We start from the raw sequence: 27,173 nt of genomic DNA on the forward strand, positions 1-27,173 counted from the left end.
AAGTTGGGGGTCTGCAGACGGCAGCAGTCAGCACCCAGCGCATTGGGCGACCCCCCCCACAAACATCGCAGGGACCCCACAATCACCACTGCAATCCATAAATCCCCCCACGCTTATACCCCCTCACTACACCACATGACCTCTTCCAATATACCCCCAGAGACCCCCATAACTCAGGCTGTATCCCCCCTGACATCCTCCTCCTCCGCTCATCATGCAGTGAACGACAGCAGGCGACAGAGGGCGCTCACCACTATACATCACCAACGCGCCTAGAAGCAACCACGTGACCGCAGAGGCACGTGGGCACATGACGTCATCACAGCTCCCCGGAGCCCATACACTCCAGCTCCTCCTCTCACGGCCGCTCCTGTCACCCCGGCTGCAGTTCTCGCTCTCTACCGCTGGTGTCGCTGCGTTAATTCTCGTCCCTGGTCACGTGATCGTAGGATCCGGAAGTGGATTTGAATTTACCGCGAAAGAATTCAGTCAGGTGAGAAACAGCGGAGGAGGAGGAGGCGATATACCGGGGAGAGGAGGAGGAGGAGGAGGAGGAGGGGGCGATATACCGGGGAGAGGAGGAGGAGGAGGAGGGGGCGATATACCGGGGAGAGGAGGAGGAGGAGTGGGCGATATACCGGGGAGAGGAGGAGGAGGAGCGATATACCGGGGAGAGGAGGAGGAGGAGGGGGCGATATACCGGGGAGAGGAGGAGGAGGAGGAGGAGGAGGGGGCGGCGATATACCGGGGAGAGGAGGAGGAGGGGGCGATATACCGGGGAGAGGAGGAGGGGGAGGAGGAGGGGGCGATATACCGGGGAGAGGAGGAGGGGGCGATATACCGGGGAGAGGAGGAGGAGGAGTGGGCGATATACCGGGGAGAGGAGGAGGAGGAGTGGGCGATATACCGGGGAGAGGAGGAGGAGGAGCGATATACCGGGGAGAGGAGGAGGAGGAGGGGGCGATATACCGGGGAGAGGAGGAGGAGGAGGGGGCGATATACCGGGGAGAGGAGGAGGAGGGGGCGATATACCGGGGAGAGGAGGAGGAGGAGGAGGGGGCGATATACCGGGGAGAGGAGGAGGAGGAGGGGGCGATATACCGGGGAGAGGAGGAGGAGGAGGGGGCGATATACCGGGGAGAGGAGGAGGAGGAGGGGGCGATATACCGGGGAGAGGAGGAGGAGGGGGCGATATACCGGGGAGAGGAGGAGGGGGCGATATACCGGGGAGAGGAGGAGGAGGAGTGGGCGATATACTGGGGAGAGGAGGAGGAGGAGGGGCGATATACCCGGGGAGAGGAGGAGGATGGGAGCGATATACCGGGGAGAGGAGGAGGAGGAGTGGGCGATATACCGGGGAGAGGAGGAGGAGGAGGAGGAGGGGGCGATATACCGGGGAGAGGAGGAGGAGGAGGGGGCGATATACCGGGGAGAGGAGGAGGAGGAGGGGGCGATATACCGGGGAGAGGAGGAGGAGGAGGGGGCGATATACCGGGGAGAGGAGGAGGAGGAGGGGGCGATATACCGGGGAGAGGAGGAGGAGGAGGGGGCGATATACCGGGGAGAGGAGGAGGAGGAGGGGGCGATATACCGGGGAGAGGAGGAGGAGGAGGGGGCGATATACCGGGGAGAGGAGGAGGAGGGGCGATATACCGGGGAGAGGAGGAGGAGGAGGGGGCGATATACCGGGGAGAGGAGGAGGAGGAGTGGGCGATATACCCGGGGAGAGGAGGAGGATGGGAGCGATATACCGGGGAGAGAAGGAGGATGGGAGCGATATACCGGGGAGAGAAGGAGGATGGGGGCGATATACCGGGGAGAGGAGGAGGAGGAGTGGGCGATATACCGGGGAGAGGAGGAGGAGGAGTGGGCGATATACCGGGGAGAGGAGGAGGAGGAGTGGGCGATATACCGGGGAGAGGAGGAGGAGGAGGGGGCGATATACCGGGGAGAGGAGGAGGGGCGATATACCCGGGGAGAGGAGGAGGATGGGAGCGATATACCGGGGAGAGAAGGAGGATGGGGGCGATATACCGGGGAGAGAAGGAGGATGGGGGCGATATACCGGGGAGAGGAGGAGGATGGGAGCGATATACCCGGGGAGAGGAGGAGGAGGAGTGGGCGATATACCGGGGAGAGGAGGAGGAGGAGGGGCGATATACCCGGGGAGAGGAGGAGGATGGGGGCGATATACCGGGGAGAGAAGGAGGATGGGGGCGATATACCGGGGAGAGGAGGAGGATGGGAGCGATATACCTGGGGAGAGGAGGAGGATGGGAGCGATATACCCGGGGAGAGGAGGAGGATGGGGGCGATATACCGGGGAGAGGAGGAGGATGGGGGCGATATACCGGGGAGAGGAGGAGGAGGGGGCGATATACCCGGGGAGAGGAGGAGGAGGGGGCGATATACCCGGGGAGAGGAGGAGGAGGGGGCGATATACCCGGGGAGAGGAGGAGGAGGGGGCGATATACCCGGGGAGAGGAGGAGGAGGGGGCGATATACCGGGGAGAGGAGGAGGAGGAGGAGTGGGCGATATACCGGGGAGAGGAGGAGGAGGAGGAGTGGGCGATATACCGGGGAGAGGAGGAGGAGGAGGAGTGGGCGATATACCGGGGAGAGGAGGAGGAGGAGGCGATATACCGGGGAGAGGAGGAGGGGGCGATATACCGGGGAGAGGAGGAGGAGGAGGGGCGATATACCCGGGGAGAGGAGGAGGAGTGGGCGATATACCGGGGAGAGGAGGAGGAGGAGGGGGCGATATACCGGGGAGAGGAGGAGGAGGGGCGATATACCGGGGAGAGGAGGAGGAGGAGGGGGCGATATACCGGGGAGAGGAGGAGGAGGAGGGGCGATATACCCGGGGAGAGGAGGAGGATGGGAGCGATATACCGGGGAGAGAAGGAGGATGGGGGCGATATACCGGGGAGAGAAGGAGGATGGGGGCGATATACCGGGGAGAGGAGGAGGATGGGAGCGATATACCCGGGGAGAGGAGGAGGAGGAGGGGCGATATACCGGGGAGAGGAGGAGGAGGAGTGGGCGATATACCGGGGAGAGGAGGAGGAGGAGGGGGCGATATACCGGGGAGAGGAGGAGGAGGGGCGATATACCGGGGAGAGGAGGAGGAGGAGTGGGCGATATACCGGGGAGAGGAGGAGGAGGAGGGGCGATATACCCGGGGAGAGGAGGAGGAGGAGGGGCGATATACCCGGGGAGAGGAGGAGGATGGGAGCGATATACCGGGGAGAGAAGGAGGATGGGGGCGATATACCGGGGAGAGGAGGAGGATGGGAGCGATATACCCGGGGAGAGGAGGAGGATGGGAGCGATATACCCGGGGAGAGGAGGAGGATGGGAGCGATATACCCGGGGAGAGGAGGAGGATGGGGGCGATATACCGGGGAGAGGAGGAGGATGGGGGCGATATACCGGGGAGAGGAGGAGGAGGGGGCGATATACCCGGGGAGAGGAGGAGGAGGGGGCGATATACCCGGGGAGAGGAGGAGGAGGGGGCGATATACCCGGGGAGAGGAGGAGGATGGGGGCGATATACCCGGGGAGAGGAGGAGGATGGGGGCGATATACCCGGGGAGAGGAGGAGGATGGGGGCGATATACCCGAGGGAGGAGGAGGGGGCGATATACCCGGGGAGAGGAGAAGGATGGGAGCGATATACCCGGGGAGAGGAGGAAGGGGCGATATACTGGTTGAGAAGGAGGATGGGGGCGATATACCGGGGAGAGGAGGAGGATGGGAGCGATATACCCGGGGAGAGGAGGAGGGGGCAATATACTGGGAGAGAAGGAGGATGGGGGCGATATACCCGGGGAGAGGAGGAGGATGGGAGCGATATACCCGGGGAGAGGAGGAGGGGGCAATATACTGGGAGAGAAGGAGGATGGGGGCGATATACCGGGGAGAGGAGGAGGATGGGAGCGATATACCCGGGGAGAGGAGGAGGGGGCAATATACTGGGAGAGAAGGAGGATGGGGGCGATATACCGGGGAGAGGAGGAGGATGGGAGCGATATACCCGGGGAGAGGAGGAGGGGGCAATATACTGGGAGAGAAGGAGGATGGGGGCGATATACCGGGGAGGGGAGGAGGATGGGAGCGATATACCCGGGGAGAGAAGGAGGGGGCAATATACTGGGAGAGAAGGAGGATGGGGGCGATATACCGGGGGGGGAGGAGGAGGAGGACTGAATCGCTTGGATTCTGCATCACTGGATCTGTACATGCAGAATCCATGCTTTTCAGTGTGCGGATGGTACCCGGGTGTGGAGGACAGGAGACTCTCCTCCGGACCCCGGTACCATAGAACCTGTAAAAAAAAAAGAATAAAACAAATGTTATATTTACTTTCTGATGGCCCCCGGTGCGCTTGTCTTCACTTGCCGGCAGATCGCGGTGGACTGAAGGACCTGCGCTGACGTCATAGTCATGTGACGGCGGGTGCTCCAGTGTACAGCGAGCTGCCAGCAGCCGGGACGGAGCGAATAAAGACTGCGAGGCCATCAGAAGCTAAGTATAGATTTATTTTTTACCATTCTTTACGGTCACACTATATATGCCGGTTGCATGGATTTATATAGTGTGACCAAGTTGTCAAGCACTTTCCAAGTGATGCTAAAATTGCTTGACAACCCGCATGTGCAGTCCGCATGTGCAGTCCGCATGTGCAGTCCTCATGTGTTTTTTCTGCCAGGGAGATGCAGAAACGCTCAGGAAAAAAACCGGAGCATTTCTGCATCGTGGGCACAGAGCCAAAATGTGCATATGTCAGGATTGTGCTCAGTAACCGCATACACTGTCAGGCGGGCGACATTACACTGATTAATATGATACCTGGTGATGAAATCCATCCTGTGGTTATAATGATATGCTCGTGCTCCGGGGCGGCTTGTGGGGGGCGCTGTATCCGGTGCTCAGGGGCTTCTTGTGGGGAGCGCTGTATCTGGTGCTCTGAGGCGGCCTGTAGGGGGCGCTGTATCCGGTGCTCCGGGGTGGCTTGTAGGGGGCGCTCTATCTGGTGCTCTCATTATGTATTCCTATCTCTGACAGGTCACTGTGTCGTCAGTGACTGCCTACTATTTTACATACTGCCTGTATAATTTCTGTGCCAAACATAACACTTACAACAAAATTGTTGCCGCGCATGCGCAGTAGTATCCTTTGGTTGCCGAGAGATGATACTGTGCGGGCGCCATTAAGAATTTGGGTGCAGCAATATGGTGCCGTGTATGCCCAGTAGCAGCTCTCGGCAACGAAAAGATGCTACTGCGCATGCACCGCGGCCATTTTGTTGTATGTAAGTGTTATGTTTTGCACAGAAATTACACAGGCAGTATGTGAAATAGGAATACATAATGAGAGCACCAGACAGGGGGCCGCCCCCGGAGCACCAGACAGGGGGCCGCCCCCGGAGCACCAGACAGGGGGCCGCCCCCGGAGCACCAGACAGGGGGCCGCCCCCGGAGCACCAGACAGGGGGCCGCCCCCGGAGCACCAGACAGGGGGCCGCCCCCGGAGCACCAGACAGGGGGCCGCCCCCTCACTGGCTGCCCCGGAGCACGAGCATATCATTGATTCCAAACTGAAAGTAAGGATTCCACAAGAAGCACAGGACGGATTTCATCACCAGGTATCATGTTACTCAGTGTAATGTCACCCACCTGACAGTGTATGCGGTTACTGAGCACAATCCTGTGACAGCTGCGCTTTAAGTGGGTGAAAAAAAAGTCAGAAATTGTAAGTATTTTTTTGTCGCCATCTCCTGAGTGCAGTAATGTTCTTATTTTTCGTGGGACGGCTGCTGGATTATTTTTTCACCCGTGCCGACATAGTTACTGGCAGCAGTGTGGGGTAGATACGATGTTCTGATCGCCTGTTATTGCAATGTTGCAGTGGCTCAAAAACTGTAATTCTGGCGTTTTGATTTTTTTCCTCGTTTTGCCGTTTACTGACTTTATTTTCATTTTTTAAACCCTTTTATTCACTGTTTTCTGTATTTGTTAGTCCCCTTGAGGGACCTGAAGCTGCGATCGTCTGATCGCCTGTGTTATACACAGGGCTTCAGCCCTGCTCTGTGCAGGGAACATCACGATCTATGAAGGCCGGCCACGGGACGGCCTTCACAGGAGGCTCATGACGAAATTCACAGGGGTCTTCTGCAGACCCCACTATCATGACAACCCATTGGAGCCCCTTGATCACGTCATGGACACGCCATGGAGCATGGCATGATGTGGTCCCTGTTGGCTCGTGTTTAATGCCGCTGTCAGAGATTGACCGTGGGATTTAACAGGTTAACAGCTGCAGATTGATCTGCACCCGCTGCTGTTAGAGGCAGATGATGGCTGTCAGCCATCATGTGCAGGGGAAGGTGCGAGCTCGGGGTGTGTGAGCCCACAGCTGGACTGCAGGAACATCCGGACCTCATACTGGGGGCCGCCTGAGAGACCCCAGAGCCAGTACTTGGGAATTAATGATAAAGACGATGAGAAGGCTTGGAGAGACTCTTGATCCCCGGCACATCCTGTGTAACCCATGGTGGAGGCGGTGTGATGGCGCGGGCATGCATAGCTGCCACTGCTATCGGGTCACCAGTGGTTATTGATGATGTGACTAAAGACAGAAGCAGCCGGATGACCCGGTGCCATTGGCAGCCATGCTTGCCCGCGCCATCACACCGCCTCCACCATGGGTTACGCAGGATGTGCCGGGGACCAGGAGCCGCGTCAAGCCTTCTCCAGACTTTCTTCTCATCATTGTGATGCAGGTTGACCTTAGTTTTGCGTTTCCACAACTACGCGGCTTCTATAGATGTTTTTTGGCAAAGTCTAATCCGGCCTTTCTATTTTTAACCCTTCCCAACATATGGTATACCAGTACGTCATATTTTCCAGGTGCTTCCTGCAAATGGATGTACCAGTACTTCATGGCTATCGTGAGGGCACAGGAGCTGTTCCTGCACAATCGCCATCGGGAACGCTGCTTAACTGATAGCTGAGCGCCGGCTCCCAAAGCCAGGGCCGGTGCCCACACCACCTCCGGCTGTTTAACCCTCTAAATGCCACACTGATTAGTGATCGCAGCATTTAGGTGAGGGAGGGGGCTCCCTCTCACACCAGATCGGCACCCCCGACATCTCGAGGTTCTGATTGTTGCCATGACAGCAGAAGGTCATATATTGACCTGGACTGTCGCCTGTTAGACCATGCGAGGAGCAGGATCTTAGAGGTGTTCTGTCCGTGCATCACTGACAGGTACAATGCATTATACCAGCGATCAGAGTGATAAAAGTTAAAGTCCCATAGAGGGATTAAGTAAAAAACTAAAACTAAAAAAATGAATAAAAAAAAACATTACACCAATAAATACATATATTTATGTAAAAATAAACAAATTTCAGACATTTGGTATCGCCGCGTCCAGAAAGACCTGATCTTTTAAACCAGGGCTGTGAGGTCGGTAATACCAAACCTCCGACTCCTCAATTTCCCTGACTCCAGACTCCACAGCCCCGGTCACTACTGAGCGTGTCCCTAAAGTGCAGCACTGCCTCACTACTGAGCGTGTCCCTAAAGTGCAGCACTGCTCACTACTGAGCGTGTCCATAAAGTGCAGCACTACTGAGCGTGTCCATAAAGTGCAGCACTACTGAGCGTGTCCATAAAGCGCAGCACTGCCTCACTACTGAGCGTGTACCTAAAGCGCAGCACTGCCTCACTACTGAGCGTGTACATAAAGTGCAGCACTGCCTCACTACTGAGCGTGTCCATAAAGCGCAGCACTGGTCACTACTGAGCGTGTCCATAAAGTGCAGCACTGGTCACTACTGAGCGTGTCCATAAAGTGCAGCACTGGTCACTACTGAGCATGTACATAAAGTGCAGCACTGCCTCACTACTGAGCATGTACATAAAGTGCAGCACTACTGAGCGTGTCCATAAAGCGCAGCACTGCCAAACTACTGAGCGTGTACCTAAAGTGCAGTACTGCCTCACTACTGAGCGTGCACATAAAGCGCAGCACTGCCTCACTACTGAGCGTGTCCCTAAAGCGCAGCACTGCCTCACTACTGAGCGTGTCCCTAAAGTGCAGCACTGCCTCACTACTGAGCGTGTCCATAAAGTGCAGCACTGCCTCACTACTGAGCATGTACATAAAGTGCAGCACTGCCTCACTACTGAGCATGTACATAAAGCGCAGCACTGCCTCACTACTGAGCGTGTCCCTAAAGCGCAGCACTGCCTCACTACTGAGCGTGTCCATAAAGTGCAGCACTGCCTCACTACTGAGCGTGTCCATAAAGTGCAGCACTGGTCACTACTGAGCATGTACATAAAGTGCAGCACTGCCTCACTACTGAGCATGTACATAAAGTGCAGCACTACTGAGCGTGTCCATAAAGCGCAGCACTGCCTCACTACTGAGCGTGTCCATAAAGCGCAGCACTGCCTGACTACTGAGCGTGTACCTAAAGCGCAGCACTGCCTCACTACTGAGCGTGTACATAAATTGCAGCACTGCCTCACTACTGAGCGTGTACATAAAGTGCAGCACTGGTCACTACTGAGCATGTACATAAAGTGCAGCACTGCCTCACTACTGAGCGTGTCCATAAAGCGCAGCACTGCCTCACTACTGAGCGTGTCCATAAAACGCAGCACTGCCTCACTACTGAGCGTGTACATAAAGCGCAGCACTGCCTCACTACTGAGCATGTCCATAAAGTGCAGCACTGCCTCACTACTGAGCGTGTCCCTAAAGCGCAGCGCTGCCTCACTACTGAGCGTGTCCCTTAAGTGCAGCACTGCCTCACTACTGAGCGTGTCCATAAAGTGCAGCACTGGTCTCTACTGAGCGTGTCCATAAAGTGCAGCACTGGTCACTACTGAGCGTGTACATAAAGCGCAGCACTGGTCACTACTGAGCGTGTACATAAAGCGCAGCACTGCCTCACTACTGAGCGTGTCCATAAAGTGCAGCCCCGGTCACTACTGAGCGTGTACCTAAAGTGCAGCACTGCCTCACTACTGAGCGCGTCCCTAAAGCGCAGCACTACCTCACTACTGAGCGTGTCCATAAAGTGCAGCACGGCCTCACTACTGAGCGTGTCCATAAAGCGCAGCACTGCCTCACTACTGAGTGTGTCCATAAAGTGCAGCACGGCCTCACTACTGAGCGTGTGCATAAAGCGCAGCACTGCCTCACTACTGAGTGTGTCCATAAAGTGCAGCACGGCCTCACTACTGAGCGTGTGCATAAAGCGCAGCACTGCCTCACTACTGAGCGTGTCCATAAAGCGCAGCACTGCCTCACTACTGAGCGTGTACCTAAAGCGCAGCACTGCCTCACTACTGAGTGTGCACATAAAGCGCAGCACTGCCTCACTACTGAGCGTGTCCCTTAAGTGCAGCACTGCCTCACTACTGAGCGTGTCCATAAAGTGCAGCACTGCCTCACTACTGAGCGTGTCCATAAAGTGCAGCACTGCCTCACTACTGAGCGTGTCCATAAAGTGCAGCACTGCCTCACTACTGAGCGTGTACATAAAGTGCAGCACTGCCTCACTACTGAGCGTGTCCCTAAAGTGCAGCACTGCCTCACTACTGAGCGTGTCCATAAAGCGCAGCACTGCCTCACTACTGAGCGTGTACCTAAAGCGCAGCACTGCCTCACTACTGAGCGTGCACATAAAGCGCAGCACTGCCTCACTACTGAGCGTGTCCCTAAAGCGCAGCACTGCCTCACTACTGAGCGTGTCCCTAAAGTGCAGCACTGCCTCACTACTGAGCGTGTACATAAAGTGCAGCACTGCCTCACTACTGAGCATGTACATAAAGTGCAGCACTGGTCACTACTGAGCATGTACATAAAGTGCAGCACTGCCTCACTACTGAGCATGTACATAAAGTGCAGCACTACTGAGCGTGTTCATAAAGCGCAGCACTGCTTCACTACTGAGCGTGTACCTAAAGCGCAGCACTGCCTCACTACTGAGCGTGTACATAAAGTGCAGCACTGCCTCACTACTGAGCGTGTCCATAAAGCGCAGCACTGCCTCACTACTGAGCGTGTACCTAAAGCGCAGCGCTGCCTCACTACTGAGCGTGTCTCTAAAGCGCAGCGCTGCCTCACTACTGAGCGTGTCCCTAAAGTGCAGCACTGCCTCACTACTGAGCGTGTCCCTAAAGTGCAGCACTGCCTCACTACTGAGCGTGTCCCTAAAGTGCAGCACTGCCTCACTACTGAGCGTGTCCCTAAAGTGCAGCACTGCGTCACTACTGAGCGTGTCCCTAAAGTGCAGCACTGCGTCACTACTGAGCGTGTCCCTAAAGTGCAGCACTGCCTCACTACTGAGCGTGTCCCTAAAGTGCAGCACTGCGTCACTACTGAGCGTTTCCATAAAGTGCAGCACTGCCTCACTACTGAGCGTGTACATAAAGCGCAGCACTGCCTCACTACTGAGCGTGTCCATAAAGCGCAGCACTGCCTCACTACTGAGCGTGTACCTAAAGCGCAGCACTGCCTCACTACTGAGCGTGCACATAAAGCACAGCACTTCCTCACTACTGAGCGTGTCCCTAAAGTACAGCACTGCCTCACTACTGAGCGTGTCCATAAAGTGCAGCACTGCCTCACTACTGAGCGTGTCCATAAAGTGCAGCACTGCCTCACTACTGAGCGTGTACATAAAGCGCAGCACTGCCTCACTACTGTGCGTGTCCCTAAAGCGCAGCACTGCCTCACTACTGAGCGTGTCCATAAAGCGCAGCACTGCCTCACTACTGAGCGTGTACCTAAAGCGCAGCACTGCCTCACTACTGAGCGTGCACATAAAGCGCAGCACTGCCTCACTACTGAGCGTGTCCCTAAAGCGCAGCACTGCCTCACTACTGAGCGTGTCCCTAAAGTGCAGCACTGCCTCACTACTGAGCGTGTCCATAAGGTGCAGCACTGCCTCACTACTGAGCGTGTCCATAAAGTGCAGCACTGCCTCACTACTGAGCATGTACATAAAGTGCAGCACTGGTCACTACTGAGCATGTACATAAAGTGCAGCACTGCCTCACTACTGAGCATGTACATAAAGTGCAGCACTACTGAGCGTGTCCATAAAGTACAGCACTGCCTCACTACTGAGCGTGTACATAAAGTGCAGCACTGCCTCACTACTGAGCGTGTCCATAAAGTGCAGCACTGCCTCACTACTGAGCGTGTCCATAAAGTGCAGCACTGCCTCACTACTGAGCGTGTACATAAAGTGCAGCACTGCCTCAGTACTGAGCGTGTCCATAAAGCGCAGCACTGCCTCACTACTGAGCGTGTACCTAAAGCGCAGCACTGCTTCACTACTGAGCGTGTCCATAAAGCGCAGCACTGCCTCACTACTGAGCGTGTCCATAAAACGCAGCACTACTGAGCGTGTACATAAAGCGCAGCACTGCCTCACTACTGAGCGTGTCCACAAAGCGCAGCACTGCCTCACTACTGAGCGTGTCCCTAAAGCGCAGCGCTGCGTCACTACTGAGCGTGTCCCTAAAGTGCAGCACTGCCTCACTACTGAGCGTGTCCATAAAGTGCAGCACTGGTCTCTACTGAGCGTGTCCATAAAGTGCAGCACTGGTCACTACTGAGCGTGTCCCTAAAGCGCAGCACTGCCTCACTACTGAGCGTGTCCCTAAAGCGCAGCACTGCCTCACTACTAAGCGTGTCCATAAAGTGCAGCACTGGTCACTACTGAGCGTGTACATAAAGCGCAGCACTGCCTCACTACTGAGCGTGTCCATAAAGTGCAGCCCCGGTCACTACTGAGCGTGTACCTAAAGTGCAGCACTGCCTCACTACTGAGCGCGTCCCTAAAGCGCAGCACTGCCTCACTACTGAGCGTGTCCATAAAGTGCAGCACTGGTCACTACTGAGCGTGTACATAAAGCGCAGCACTGCCTCACTACTGAGCGTGTCCCTAAAGCGCAGCACTGCCTCACTACTGAGCGTGTCCCTAAAGCGCAGCACTGCCTCACTACTGAGCGTGTCCCTAAAGTGCAGCACTGGTCACTACTGAGCATGTACATAAAGTGCAGCACTGCCTCACTACTGAGCGTGTCCATAAAGCGCAGCACTGCCTCACTACTGAGCGTGTCCCTAAAGCGCAGCACTGCCTCACTACTGAGCGTGTCACTAAAGCGCAGCACTGCCTCACTACTGAGCGTGTCCCTAAAGCGCAGCACTGCCTCACTACTGAGCGTGTCCCTAAAGCGCAGCACTACCTCACTACTGAGCGTGTCCCTAAAGCGCAGCACTGCCTCACTACTGAGCGTGTACATAAAGTGCAGCACTGCCTCACTACTGAGCGTGTACATAAAGCGCAGCACTGCCTCACTACTGAGCGTGTCCCTAAAGCGCAGCACTGCCTCACTACTGAGCGTGTACATAAAGTGCAGCACTGCCTCACTACTGAGCGTGTACATAAAGTGCAGCACTGCCTCACTACTGAGCGTGTACATAAAGTGCAGCACTGCCTCACTACTGAGCGTGTACATAAAGCGCAGCACTGCCTCACTACTGAGCGTGTACATAAAGTGCAGCACTGCCTCACTACTGAACGTGTACATAAAGTGCAGCACTGCCTCACTACTGAGCGTGTCCCTAAAGCGCAGCACTGCCTCACTACTGAGCGTGTACATAAAGCTCAGCACTGCCTCACTACTGAGCGTGTCCATAAAGTGCAGCACTGCCTCACTACTGAGAGTGTACATAAAGTGCAGCACTGCCTCACTACTGAGAGTGTACATAAAGTGCAGCACTGCCTCACTACTGAGTGTGTCCATAAAGTGCAGCACTGCCTCACTACTGAGCGTGTACATAAAGTGCAGCACTGGTCACTACTAAGCGTGTATATAAAGTGCAGCACTGCCTCACTACTCAGCGTGTACATAAAGTGCAGCACTGGTCACTACTGAGCGTGTCCATAAAGTGCAGCACTGCCTCACTACTGAGCATGTACATAAAGTGCAGCACTGGTCACTACTGAGCGTGTACATAAAGCGCAGCACTGGTCACTACTGAGCGTGTACATAAAGTGCAGCACTGCCTCACTACTGAGTGTGTCCATAAAGTGCAGCACTGCCTCACTACTGAGCGTGTCTCTAAAGCGCAGCACTGCCTCACTACTGAGCGTGTACATAAAGTGCAGCACTGCCTCACTACTGAGCGTGTACATAAAGCGCAGCACTGCCTCACTACTGAGCGTGTACATAAAGTGCAGCACTGCCTCACTACTGAGCGTGTACATAAAGCGCAGCACTGCCTCACTACTGAGCGTGTACATAAAGCGCAGCACTGCCTCACTACTGAGCGTGTACATAAAGCGCAGCACTGGTCACTACTGAGCGTGTCCATAAAGTGCAGCACTGCCTCACTACTGAGCGTGTCCATAAAGTGCAGCACTGCCTCACTACTGAGCGTGTCCATAAAGTGCAGCACTGCCTCACTACTGAGCGTGTCCATAAAGTGCAGCACTGGTCACTACTGAGCGTGTCCATAAAGCGCAGCACTGCCTCACTACTGAGCGTGTACATAAAGCGCAGCACTGCCTCACTACTGAGCGTGTACATAAAGCGCAGCACTGCCTCACTACGGAGCATGTACATAAAGCGCAGCACTGCCTCACTACTGAGCGTGTACATAAAGTGCAGCACTGCCTCACTACTGAGCGTGTACATAAAGCGCAGCGCTGCCTCACTACTGAGCGTGTACATAAAGTGCAGCACTGCCTCACTACTGAGCGTGTACATAAAGTGCAGCACTGCCTCACTACTGAGCGTGTCCCTAAAGCGCAGCACTGGTCACTACTGAGCGTGTACATAAAGTGCAGCACTGGTCACTACTGAGCGTGTACATAAAGTGCAGCACTGCCTCACTACTGAGCGTGTCCATAAAGTGCAGCACTGCCTCACTACTGAGCGTGTACATAAAGCGCAGCACTGCCTCACTACTGAGCGTGTCCCTAAAGCGCAGCACTGCCTCACTACTGAGTGTGTCCCTAAAGCGCAGCACTGCCTCACTACTGAGCGTGTCCATAAAGCGCAGCACTGCCTCACTACTGAGCGTGTCCATAAAGCGCAGCACTGCCTCACTACTGAGCGTGTCCATAAAGCGCAGCACTGGTCACTACTGAGCATGTACATAAAGTGCAGCACTGCCTCACTACTGAGCGTGTCCATAAAGCGCAGCACTGGTCACTACTGAGCGTGTCCATAAAGTGCAGCACTGCCTCACTACTGAGCGTGTCCATAAAGCGCAGCACTGGTCACTACTGAGCATGTACATAAAGTGCAGCACTGGTCACTACTGAGCGTGTCCATAAAGTGCAGCACTGGTCACTACTGAGCATGTACATAAAGTGCAGCACTGCCTCACTACTGAGCGTGTCCATAAAGCGCAGCACTGGTCACTACTGAGCGTGTCCATAAAGCGCAGCACTGGTCACTACTGAGCGTGTACATAAAGCGCAGCATTGGTCACTACTGAGCGTGTCCATAAACTGCAGCACTGCCTCACTACTGAGCGTGTACATAAAGCGCAGCACTGCCTCACTACTGAGCGTGTACATAAAGTGCAGCACTGGTCACTACTGAGCGTGTCCATAAAGTGCAGCACTGCCTCACTACTGAGCGTGTACATAAAGCGCAGCACTGCCTCACTACCGAGCGTGTCCATAAAGTGCAGCGCTGCCTCACTACTGAGCGTGTCCATAAAGTGCAGCACTGCCTCACTACTGAGCGTGTACATAAAGTGCAGCACTGGTCACTACTGAGCGTGTCCATAAAGCGCAGCACTGCCTCACTACTGAGCGTGTACATAAAGCGCAGCACTGCCTCACTACTGAGCGTGTACATAAAGCGCAGCACTGCCTCACTACTGAGCGTGTACATAAAGCGCAGCACTGCCTCACTACTGAGCGTGTACATAAAGCGCAGCACTGCCTCACTACGGAGCATGTACATAAAGCGCAGCACTGCCTCACTACTGAGCGTGTACATAAAGCGCAGCACTGCCTCACTACTGAGCGTGTACATAAAGCGCAGCGCTGCCTCACTACTGAGCGTGTACATAAAGCGCAGCGCTGCCTCACTACTGAGCGTGTACATAAAGTGCAGCACTGCCTCACTACTGAGCGTGTACATAAAGTGCAGCACTGCCTCACTACTGAGCGTGTCCCTAAAGCGCAGCACTGGTCACTACTGAGCGTGTACATAAAGTGCAGCACTGGTCACTACTGAGCGTGTACATAAAGTGCAGCACTGCCTCACTACTGAGTTTGTCCATAAAGTGCAGCACTGCCTCACTACTGAGCGTGTACATAAAGCGCAGCACTGCCTCACTACTGAGCGTGTCCCTAAAGCGCAGCACTGCCTCACTACTGAGCGTGTCCCTAAAGCGCAGCACTGCCTCACTACTGAGCGTGTCCATAAAGCGCAGCACTGCCTCACTACTGAGCGTGTCCATAAAGCGCAGCACTGGTCACTACTGAGCATGTACATAAAGTGCAGCACTGCCTCACTACTGAGCGTGTCCATAAAGCGCAGCACTGGTCACTACTGAGCGTGTCCATAAAGCGCAGCACTGGTCACTACTGAGCGTGTACATAAAGCGCAGCATTGGTCACTACTGAGCGTGTACATAAAGTGCAGCACTGGTCACTACTGAGCGTGTCCATAAAGTGCAGCACTGCCTCACTACTGAGCGTGTACATAAAGCGCAGCACTGCCTCACTACTGAGCGTGTCCATAAAGTGCAGCGCTGCCTCACTACTGAGCGTGTACATAAAGTGCAGCACTGCCTCACTACTGAGCGTGTACATAAAGTGCAGCACTGGTCACTACTGAGCGTGTCCATAAAGCGCAGCACTGCCTCACTACTGAGCGTGTCCATAAAGCGCAGCATTGCCTCACTACTGAGCGTGTCCATAAAGTGCAGCACTGCCTCACTACTGAGCGTGTCCATAAAGCGCAGCACTGCCTCACTACTGAGCGTGTACATAAAGTGCAGCACTGGTCACTACTGAGCGTGTCCATAAAGCGCAGCACTGCCTCACTACTGAGCGTGTCCATAAAGCGCAGCACTGCCTCACTACTGAGCGTGTCCATAAAGCGCAGCACTGCCTCACTACTGAGCGTGTCCATAAAGCGCAGCACTGGTCACTACTGAGCGTGTACATAAAGCGCAGCACTGCCTCACTACTGAGCGTGTACATAAAGCGCAGCACTGCCTCACTACTGAGCGTGTCCATAAAGCGCAGCACTGGTCACTACTGAGCGTGTACATAAAGTGCAGCACTGCCTCACTACTGAGCGTGTCCATAAAGCGCAGCACTGGTCACTACTGAGCGTGTACATAAAGCGCAGCACTGGTCACTACTGAGCGTGTCCATAAAGCGCAGCACTGGTCACTACTGAGCGTGTACATAAAGCGCAGCACTGGTCACTACTGAGCGTGTACATAAAGCGCAGCATTGGTCACTACTGAGCGTGTCCATAAACTGCAGCACTGCCTCACTACTGAGTGTGTCCATAAAGTGCAGCACTGGTCACTACTGAGCGTGTACATAAAGCGCAGCACTGCCTCACTACTGAGCGTGTCCATAAAGTGCAGCACTGCCTCACTACTGAGCGTGTACATAAAGCGCAGCACTGCCTCACTACTGAACGTGTCCATAAAGTGCAGCACTGCCTCACTACTGAGCGTGTACATAAAGTGCAGCCCTGGTCACTGCTGAGCGTGTCCATAAAGTGCAGCACTGCCTCACTACTGAGCGTGTCCATAAAGTGCAGCACTGCCTCACTACTGAGCGTGTCCATAAAGTGCAGCACTGCCTCACTACTGAGCGTGTCCATAAAGTGCAGCACTGCCTCACTACTGAGCGTGTCCATAAAGTGCAGCACTGCCTCACTACTGAGCGTGTCCATAAAGTGCAGCCCTGGTCACTACTGAGCGTGTCCATAAAGCGCAGCCCTGGTCACTGCTGAGCGTGTCCATAAAGTGCAGCACTGCCTCACTACTGAGCGTGTCCATAAAGTGCAGCACTGCCTCACTACTGAGCGTGTCCATAAAGTGCAGCACTGCCTCACTACTGAGCGTGTCCATAAAGTGCAGCACTGCCTCACTACTGAGCGTGTCCATAAAGTGCAGCACTGCCTCACTACTGAGCGTGTCCATAAAGTGCAGCCCTGGTCACTACTGAGCGTGTCCATAAAGCGCAGCCCTGGTCACTGCTGAGCGTGTCCATAAAGTGCAGCACTGCCTCACTACTGAGCGTGTCCATAAAGTGCAGCACTGCCTCACTACTGAGCGTGTCCATAAAGTGCAGCACTGCCTCACTACTGAGCGTTTCCATAAAGTGCAGCACTGCCTCACTACTGAGCGTGTCCATAAAGTGCAGCACTGCCTCACTACTGAGCGTTTCCATAAAGCGCAGCACTGCCTCACTACTGAGCGTGTCCATAAAGCGCAGCACTGGTCACTACTGAGCATGTACATAAAGCGCAGCCCTGGTCACTGCTGAGCGTGTCCATAAAGTGCAGCACTGCCTCACTACTGAGCGTGTCCATAAAGTGCAGCACTGCCTCACTACTGAGCGTGTCCATAAAGTGCAGCACTGCCTCACTACTGAGCGTGTACATAAAGTGCAGCACTGCCTCACTACTGAGCGTGTCCATAAAGTGCAGCACTGCCTCACTACTGAGCGTGTCCATAAAGCGCAGCACTGGTCACTACTGAGCGTGTACATAAAGCGCAGCACTGGTCACTACTGAGCGTGTCCATAAAGCGCAGCACTGGTCACTACTGAGCGTGTACATAAAGCGCAGCACTGGTCACTACTGAGCGTGTACATAAAGCGCAGCATTGGTCACTACTGAGCGTGTCCATAAACTGCAGCACTGCCTCACTACTGAGTGTGTCCATAAAGTGCAGCACTGGTCACTACTGAGCGTGTACATAAAGCGCAGCACTGCCTCACTACTGAGCGTGTCCATAAAGTGCAGCACTGCCTCACTACTGAGCGTGTACATAAAGCGCAGCACTGCCTCACTACTGAATGTGTCCATAAAGTGCAGCACTGCCTCACTACTGAGCGTGTACATAAAGTGCAGCCCTGGTCACTGCTGAGCGTGTCCATAAAGTGCAGCACTGCCTCACTACTGAGCGTGTCCATAAAGTGCAGCACTGCCTCACTACTGAGCGTGTCCATAAAGTGCAGCACTGCCTCACTACTGAGCGTGTCCATAAAGTGCAGCACTGCCTCACTACTGAGCGTGTCCATAAAGTGCAGCACTGCCTCACTACTGAGCGTGTCCATAAAGTGCAGCCCTGGTCACTACTGAGCGTGTCCATAAAGCGCAGCCCTGGTCACTGCTGAGCGTGTCCATAAAGTGCAGCACTGCCTCACTACTGAGCGTGTCCATAAAGTGCAGCACTGCCTCACTACTGAGCGTGTCCATAAAGTGCAGCACTGCCTCACTACTGAGCGTGTCCATAAAGTGCAGCACTGCCTCACTACTGAGCGTGTCCATAAAGTGCAGCACTGCCTCACTACTGAGCGTGTCCATAAAGTGCAGCCCTGGTCACTACTGAGCGTGTCCATAAAGCGCAGCCCTGGTCACTGCTGAGCGTGTCCATAAAGTGCAGCACTGCCTCACTACTGAGCGTGTCCATAAAGTGCAGCACTGCCTCACTACTGAGCGTGTCCATAAAGTGCAGCACTGCCTCACTACTGAGCGTTTCCATAAAGTGCAGCACTGCCTCACTACTGAGCGTGTCCATAAAGTGCAGCACTGCCTCACTACTGAGCGTTTCCATAAAGCGCAGCACTGCCTCACTACTGAGCGTGTCCATAAAGCGCAGCACTGCCTCACTACTGAGCGTGTACATAAAGTGCAGCACTGCCTCACTACTGAGCGTTTCCATAAAGTGCAGCACTGCCTCACTACTGAGCGTGTCCATAAAGTGCAGCACTGCCTCACTACTGAGCGTGTACATAAAGTGCAGCACTGCCTCACTACTGAGCATGTACATAAAGCGCAGCCCTGGTCACTGCTGAGCGTTTCCATAAAGCGCAGCACTGCCTCACTACTGAGCGTGTCCATAAAGTGCAGCACTGCCTCACTACTGAGCGTTTCCATAAAGTGCAGCACTGCCTCACTACTGAGCGTGTCCATAAAGCGCAGCACTGCCTCACTACTGAGCGTGTCCATAAAGTGCAGCACTGCCTCACTACTGAGCGTTTCCATAAAGTGCAGCACTGCCTCACTACTGAGCGTGTCCATAAAGTGCAGCACTGCCTCACTACTGAGCGTGTCCATAAAGCGCAGCCCTGGTCACTACTGAGCGTGTACATAAAGCGCAGCACAGATTCATCTCAACTAAAAGCGGAGATCAGGAACAGAACAGACATTTATAGGACATTTCATCACTTTCCCAATTTCTTCTGGAGACATTTCCAGCACATCCTGCATTGTGCTAATGAACCCAATGTATTATATCATGTAGGAGTCTTTCCATTTTATACCGACTGCACCAAAGTGGGTTCCGACTCCACAACCCTGAAAACTGTCACACTATTTATCCCCTACAGTGAACACCATAAAAAAATGCATAAAATACATTGCAAAAACTTTTTTCATCATACAGCCGACAAAAAAGTGGAATAAAACACGATCGAAAAATGGAATGTAAATTAAAAATGGTATCTCTGAAAACGTCATCTTGTCCCGCAAAAAACAAGCCGCCATACAGCTCCATCAGCCGAAAAATAAAAAAGCTATAGATCTCAGAATACAGCAATGCAAAAACAATTCTGCTTTATAAAGGAAGCCTTCACACTGTGCTTTGTCACCTGTTCATTGGCCCCATTGGGGCTTAGATCCGGAAAAAAACCCACAATATTGGATTGGGGAGAAGGCAGGGCCATAGACTGTAATGCTATATAGACTGCTATAAGTATATATAAGTGTCAGCCCCCAGTAGGTGTATACGCCTGAAAGTGCTGCAGTCAGAGCGCACGTTCGCTCTGCCAGAACCATTATAGTCTATGGCCCTGTCGGTGCATACACCCAAATCCCGTTTTGCGGAGAGTTCACATATAAGCCCTAAGTAGGCCACTGAACACGTGGCAAAACGCAATGTGATGGCACCCCTAATTGTTTTTATTGTGTAGAAGCAGCAAAACATAAAAAATTTACATAAACCTGGTATTGCTGTAATCGCACCGACCCGAAGAATAAAGTCGTCTAATCACTTATACCGCACGAGGAACAGCGAAAAAATAAAGAAAACAAATTCTTCACCTGCTGTTGATTTGTGCATTCTGCCTCCCAAAGATCGCAGTAAGGCTCGGCTCATTTATCCAGGGCTGTGGAGTCGGTAAGCCAAACCTTCGACTCTGACTCCTCAATTTCCATGACACCGACTGCACGACTCCCAACTCCCTCATACACGGCTCATGTTTAAGTGATAAATTTACTGCAGCACAGATTCATCTCAGCTAAAAGTCCAGACCCTGAGATCAGGAATAGGACAGACTTTTATAGGACATTTCATAACTTTCCCAAATTCTTAAGAAAAACTATTCCCCACAAACTGCATTGAATGACTGCACCCAATTTATTATATATTTTAGGAGTCGGTCCATTTTATACCGATTCCGACTCCACCAAAATGGATACCAACTCCACGACTCCAACTCCACAGCTTTGGCTGAGCGATTACATCGGGGTTTCCATGTAAATCTCTGAAATACGTGATTCAGACGTGGGCACTACCATGTACTGGGCACTACCATGTACTGGGCACTACCATGTACTGAGCATTACTATGTACTGGGCACTACCATGTACTGAGCACTACCATGTACTGGGCACTACAATGTACTGGGCACTACAATGTACTGAGCACTACCATGTACTGAGCACTACCATGTACTGAGCACTACCATGTACTGAGCACTACCATGTACTGAGCACTACCATGTACTGAGCACTACCATGTACTGAGCACTACCATGTACTGAGCACTACCATGTACTGGGCACTACCATGTACTGGGCACTACAATGTACTGAGCACTACCATGTACTGAGCACTACCATGTACTGAGCACTACCATGTACTGGGCACTACAGTGTACTGGGCACTACCATGTACTGGGCACTACAATGTGTGGGCACTACCATGTACTGAGCACTACCATGTACTGAGCACTACCATGTACTGGGCACTACCATGTACTGGGCACTACCATGTACTGAGCACTACAATGTGCGGGCACTACCATGTACTGGGCACTACCATGTACTGAGCACTACAATGTATTGGGCACTACAATGTGCGGGCACTACCATGTACTGAGCACTACAATGTACTGGGCACTACCATGTACTGGGCACTACCATGTACTGAGCACTACCATGTACTGGGCACTACAATGTACTGGGCACTACCATGTACTGGGCACTACCATGTACTGGGCACTACCATGTACTGAGCACTACAATGTATTGGGCACTACCATGTGCGGGCACTACCATGTACTGAGCACTACCATGTACTGGGCACTACCATGTACTGAGCACTACCATGTACTGAGCACTACCATGTACTGAGCACTACCATGTACTGAGCACTACAATGTACTGGGCACTACCATGTACTGAGTACTACAATGTACTGGGCACTACCATGTACTGAGCACTACAATGTGCGGGCACTACCATGTACTGGGCACTACCATGTACTGAGCACTACAATGTATTTGGCACTACAATGTGCGGGCACTACCATGTACTGGGCACTACCATGTACTGGGCACTACCATGTACTGAGCACTACCATGTACTGGGCACTACCATGTACTGGGCACTACCATGTACTGAGCACTACCATGTACTGGGCACTACCATGTACTGGGCACTACCATGTACTGAGCACTACAATGTGCGGGCACTACCATGTACTGGGCACTACCATGTACTGAGCACTACAATGTATTGGGCACTACAATGTGCGGGCACTACCATGTACTGAGCACTACCATGTACTGAGCACTACCATGTACTGGGCACTACCATGTACTGGGCACTACCATGTACTGAGCACTACAATGTGCGGGCACTACCATGTACTGGGCACTACCATGTACTGAGCACTACAATGTATTGGGCACTACAATGTGCGGGCACTACCATGTACTGAGCACTACAATGTACTGGGCACTACCATGTACTGGGCACTACCATGTACTGAGCACTACCATGTACTGGGCACTACAATGTACTGGGCACTACCATGTACTGGGCACTACCATGTACTGGGCACTACCATGTACTGAGCACTACAATGTATTGGGCACTACCATGTGCGGGCACTACCATGTACTGAGCACTACCATGTACTGGGCACTACCATGTACTGAGCACTACCATGTACTGAGCACTACCATGTACTGAGCACTACAATGTACTGGGCACTACCATGTACTGAGTACTACAATGTACTGGGCACTACCATGTACTGAGCACTACAATGTGCGGGCACTACCATGTACTGGGCACTACCATGTACTGAGCACTACAATGTATTTGGCACTACAATGTGCGGGCACTACCATGTACTGAGCACTACCATGTACTGGGCACTACCATGTACTGAGCACTACCATGTACTGGGCACTACCATGTACTGGGCACTACCATGTACTGGGCACTACCATGTACTGAGCACTACAATGTATTGGGCACTACAATGTGCGGGCACTACCATGTACTGAGCACTACCATGTACTGGGCACTACAATGTGTGGGCACTACATTGTGTGGGCACTACCATGTACTGGGCACAACAATGTGTGGGCACTACCATGTACTGGGCACTACCATGTACTGGGCACTACCATGTACTGAGCACTACAATGTGCGGGCACTACAATGTGCGGGCACTACAATGTACTGGGCACTACCATGTACTGGGCACTACCATGTACTGGGCACTACAATGTACTGGGCACTGCAATGTGCGGGCACTACCATGTACTGGGCACTACAATGTGTGGGCACTACCATGTATTGAGCACTACCATGTACTGGGCACTACAATGTGCAGGCACTACCATGTACTGGGCACTACAATGTGCGGGCACTACAATGTGTGGGCACTACCATGTACTGGGCACTACAATATGCGGGCACTACCATGTACTGAGCACAACAATGTGTGAGCACTACCATATACTGAGCACTACAATGTGCGGGCACTACAATTTGCGGGCACTACCATGTACTGGGCACTACCATGTACTGAGCACTACAATGTGCGGGCACTACCATGTACTGGGCACTACCATGTACTGAGCACTACAATGTATTGGGCACTACAATGTGCGGGCACTACCATGTACTGAGCACTACAATGTACTGGGCACTACCATGTACTGGGCACTACCATGTACTGAGCACTACCATGTACTGGGCACTACAATGTACTGGGCACTACCATGTACTGGGCACTACCATGTACTGAGCACTACAATGTATTGGGCACTACAATGTGCGGGCACTACCATGTACTGAGCACTACCATGTACTGAGCACTACCATGTACTGAGCACTACCATGTACTGAGCACTACAATGTACTGGGCACTACCATGTACTGAGCACTACAATGTACTGGGCACTACCATGTACTGAGCACTACAATGTGCGGGCACTACCATGTACTGGGCACTACCATGTACTGAGCACTACAATGTATTTGGCACTACAATGTGCGGGCACTACCATGTACTGAGCACTACCATGTACTGGGCACTACCATGTACTGAGCACTACCATGTACTGGGCACTACCATGTACTGGGCACTACCATGTACTGGGCACTACCATGTACTGAGCACTACAATGTATTGGGCACTACAATGTGCGGGCACTACCATGTACTGAGCACTACCATGTACTGGGCACTACAATGTGTGGGCACTACATTGTGTGGGCACTACCATGTACTGGGCACAACAATGTGTGGGCACTACCATGTACTGGGCACTACCATGTACTGGGCACTACCATGTACTGAGCACTACAATGTGCGGGCACTACAATGTGCGGGCACTACAATGTACTGGGCACTACCATGTACTGGGCACTACCATGTACTGGGCACTACCATGTACTGGGCACTACAATGTACTGGGCACTGCAATGTGCGGGCACTACCATGTACTGGGCACTACCATGTGTGGGCACTACCATGTATTGAGCACTACCATGTACTGGGCACTACAATGTGCAGGCACTACCATGTACTGGGCACTACAATGTGCGGGCACTACAATGTGTGGGCACTACCATGTACTGGGCACTACAATATGCGGGCACTACCATGTACTGAGCACAACAATGTGTGAGCACTACCATATACTGAGCACTACAATGTGCGGGCACTACAATTTGCGGGCACTACCATGTACTGGGCACTACCATGTACTGGGCACTACCCTGTACTGAGCACTACAATGTACTGGGCACTGCACTGTGCGTGCATTACTATGTGTGGGCACTACCATGTACTGGGCACTACAATGTGTGGGCAATACAATGTGTGGGCACTACCATGTACTGGGCACTACAATGTGTGGGCACTACCATGTACTGAGCACTACCATGTACTGAGCACTACAATGTACTGGGCACTACCATGTACTGGGCACTACCATGTACTGGGCACTACAATGTGCGGGCACTACCATGTACTGGGCACTACCATGTACTGAGCACTACAATGTATTGGGCACTACAATGTGCGGGCACTACCATGTACTGAGCACTACCATGTACTGGGCACTACCATGTACTGGGCACTACCATGTACTGGGCACTACAATGTACTGGGCACTACCATGTACTGAGCACTACAATGTATTGGGCACTACAATGTGCGGGCACTACCATGTACTGAGCACTACCATGTACTGGGCACTACCATGTACTGAGCACTACCATGTACTGAGCACTACCATGTACTGGGCACTACCATGTACTGAGCACTACAATGTACTGGGCACTACCATGTACTGAGCACTACAATGTGCGGGCACTACCATGTACTGAGCACTACAATGTATTTGGCACTACAATGTGCGGGCACTACCATGTACTGAGCACTACCATGTACTGGGCACTACCATGTACTGGGCACTACCATGTACTGGGCACTACCATGTACTGGGCACTACCATGTACTGGGCACTACCATGTACTGGGCACTACCATGTACTGAGCACTACAATGTATTGGGCACTACAATGTGCGGACACTACCATGTACTGAGCACTACCATGTACTGGGCACTACAATGTGTGGGCACTACATTGTGTGGGCACTACCATGTACTGAGCACTACCAAGTACTGAGCACTACCATGTACTGGGCACTACCATGTGCTGGGCACTACCATGTACTGGGCACTACCATGTACTGAGCACTACAATGTATTGGGCACTACCATGTACTGAGCACTACCATGTACTGGGCACTACAATGTGCGGGCACTACCATGTACTGGGCACTACAATGTGCGGGCACTACAATGTGCGGGCACTACCATGTACTGGGCACTACAATGTGTGGGCACTACCATGTACTGAGCACTACCATGTACTGGGCACTGCCATGTACTGAGCACTACCATGTACTGGGCACTACCATGTACTGGGCACTACCATGTACTGAGCACTACAATGTATTGGGCACTACAATGTGCGGGCACTACCATGTACTGAGCACTACCATGTACTGGGCACAACAATGTGTGGGCACTACCATGTACTGGGCACTACCATGTACTGGGCACTACCATGTACTGAGCACTACAATGTGCGGGCACTACAATGTACTGGGCACTACCATGTACTGGGCACTACCATGTACTGGGCACTGCAATGTGCGGGCACTACCATGTACTGGGCACTACAATGTGTGGGCACTACCATGTATTGAGCACTACAATGTGCAGGCACTACCATGTACTGGGCACTACAATGTGCGGGCACTACAATGTGTGGGCACTACCATGTACTGGGCACTACAATATGCGGGCACTACCATGTACTGAGCACAACAATGTGTGAGCACTACCATATACTGAGCACTACAATGTGCGGGCACTACAATTTGCGGGCACTACCATGTACTGGGCACTACCATGTACTGGGCACTACCCTGTACTGAGCACTACAATGTACTGGGCACTGCACTGTGCGTGCATTACTATGTGTGGGCACTACCATGTACTGGGCACTACAATGTGTGGGCAATACAATGTGTGGGCACTACCATGTACTGGGCACTACAATGTGCGGGCACTACCATGTACTGGGCACTACAATGTGCGGGCACTACCATGTACTGGGCACTACAATGTACTGGGCACTACCATGTACTGGGCACTACCATGTACTGAGCACTACAATGTATTGGGCACTACCATGTACTGAGCACTACCATGTACTGGGCACTACAATGTGCGGGCACTACCATGTACTGGGCACTACAATGTGCGGGCACTACAATGTGCGGGCACTACCATGTACTGGGCACTACAATGTGTGGGCACTACCATGTACTGAGCACTACCATGTACTGGGCACTACCATGTACTGGGCACTACCATGTACTGAGCACTACCATGTACTGGGCACTACAATGTATTGGGCACTACAATGTGTGGGCACTACCATGTACTGAGCACTACCATGTACTGGGCACTACAATGTGTGGGCACTACCATGTACTGGGCACTACAATGTGTGGGCACTACCATGTACTGGGCACTACCATGTACTGGGCACTACCATGTACTGGGCGCTACAATGTGCGAGCACTACCATGTACTGGGCACTACAATGTGTGGGCACTACCAAGTACTGAGCACTACCAAGTACTGAGCACTACCATGTACTGGGCACTACAATGTACTGGGCACTACCATGTACTGGGCACTACCATGTACTGAGCACTACAATGTATTGGGCACTACCATGTACTGAGCACTACCATGTACTGGGCACTACAATGTGCGGGCACTACCATGTACTGGGCACTACAATGTG

The 27,173-nt window shown here is 53.1% G+C and overlaps 1 protein-coding gene across 2 annotated transcripts in view; it reads left to right on the forward strand.

Annotated features, from left to right (window-relative positions):
* The first annotated feature begins 316 nt into the window (after positions 1 to 316).
* The window catches only part of ARHGEF39 (Rho guanine nucleotide exchange factor 39), a 95,034-nt gene continuing 68,177 nt past the window's right edge, over positions 317 to 27,173 (forward strand). Inside the window, exon 1 of one of the 2 annotated variants that reach the window (XM_073684645.1) lies at positions 317 to 493. The gene's annotated coding sequence lies outside the window, so the exon portion shown is untranslated. The remainder of the gene's footprint in view (positions 494 to 27,173) is intronic. The other variant, XM_073684656.1, reaches the window with a different exon arrangement.

The sequence above is a fragment of the Phyllobates terribilis genome, unplaced genomic scaffold (assembly GCF_046119375.1).
Source record: "Phyllobates terribilis strain yellow unplaced genomic scaffold, ASM4611937v1 Scaffold_1__5_contigs__length_1240528914, whole genome shotgun sequence".
NCBI lineage: Eukaryota > Metazoa > Chordata > Amphibia > Anura > Dendrobatidae > Phyllobates > Phyllobates terribilis.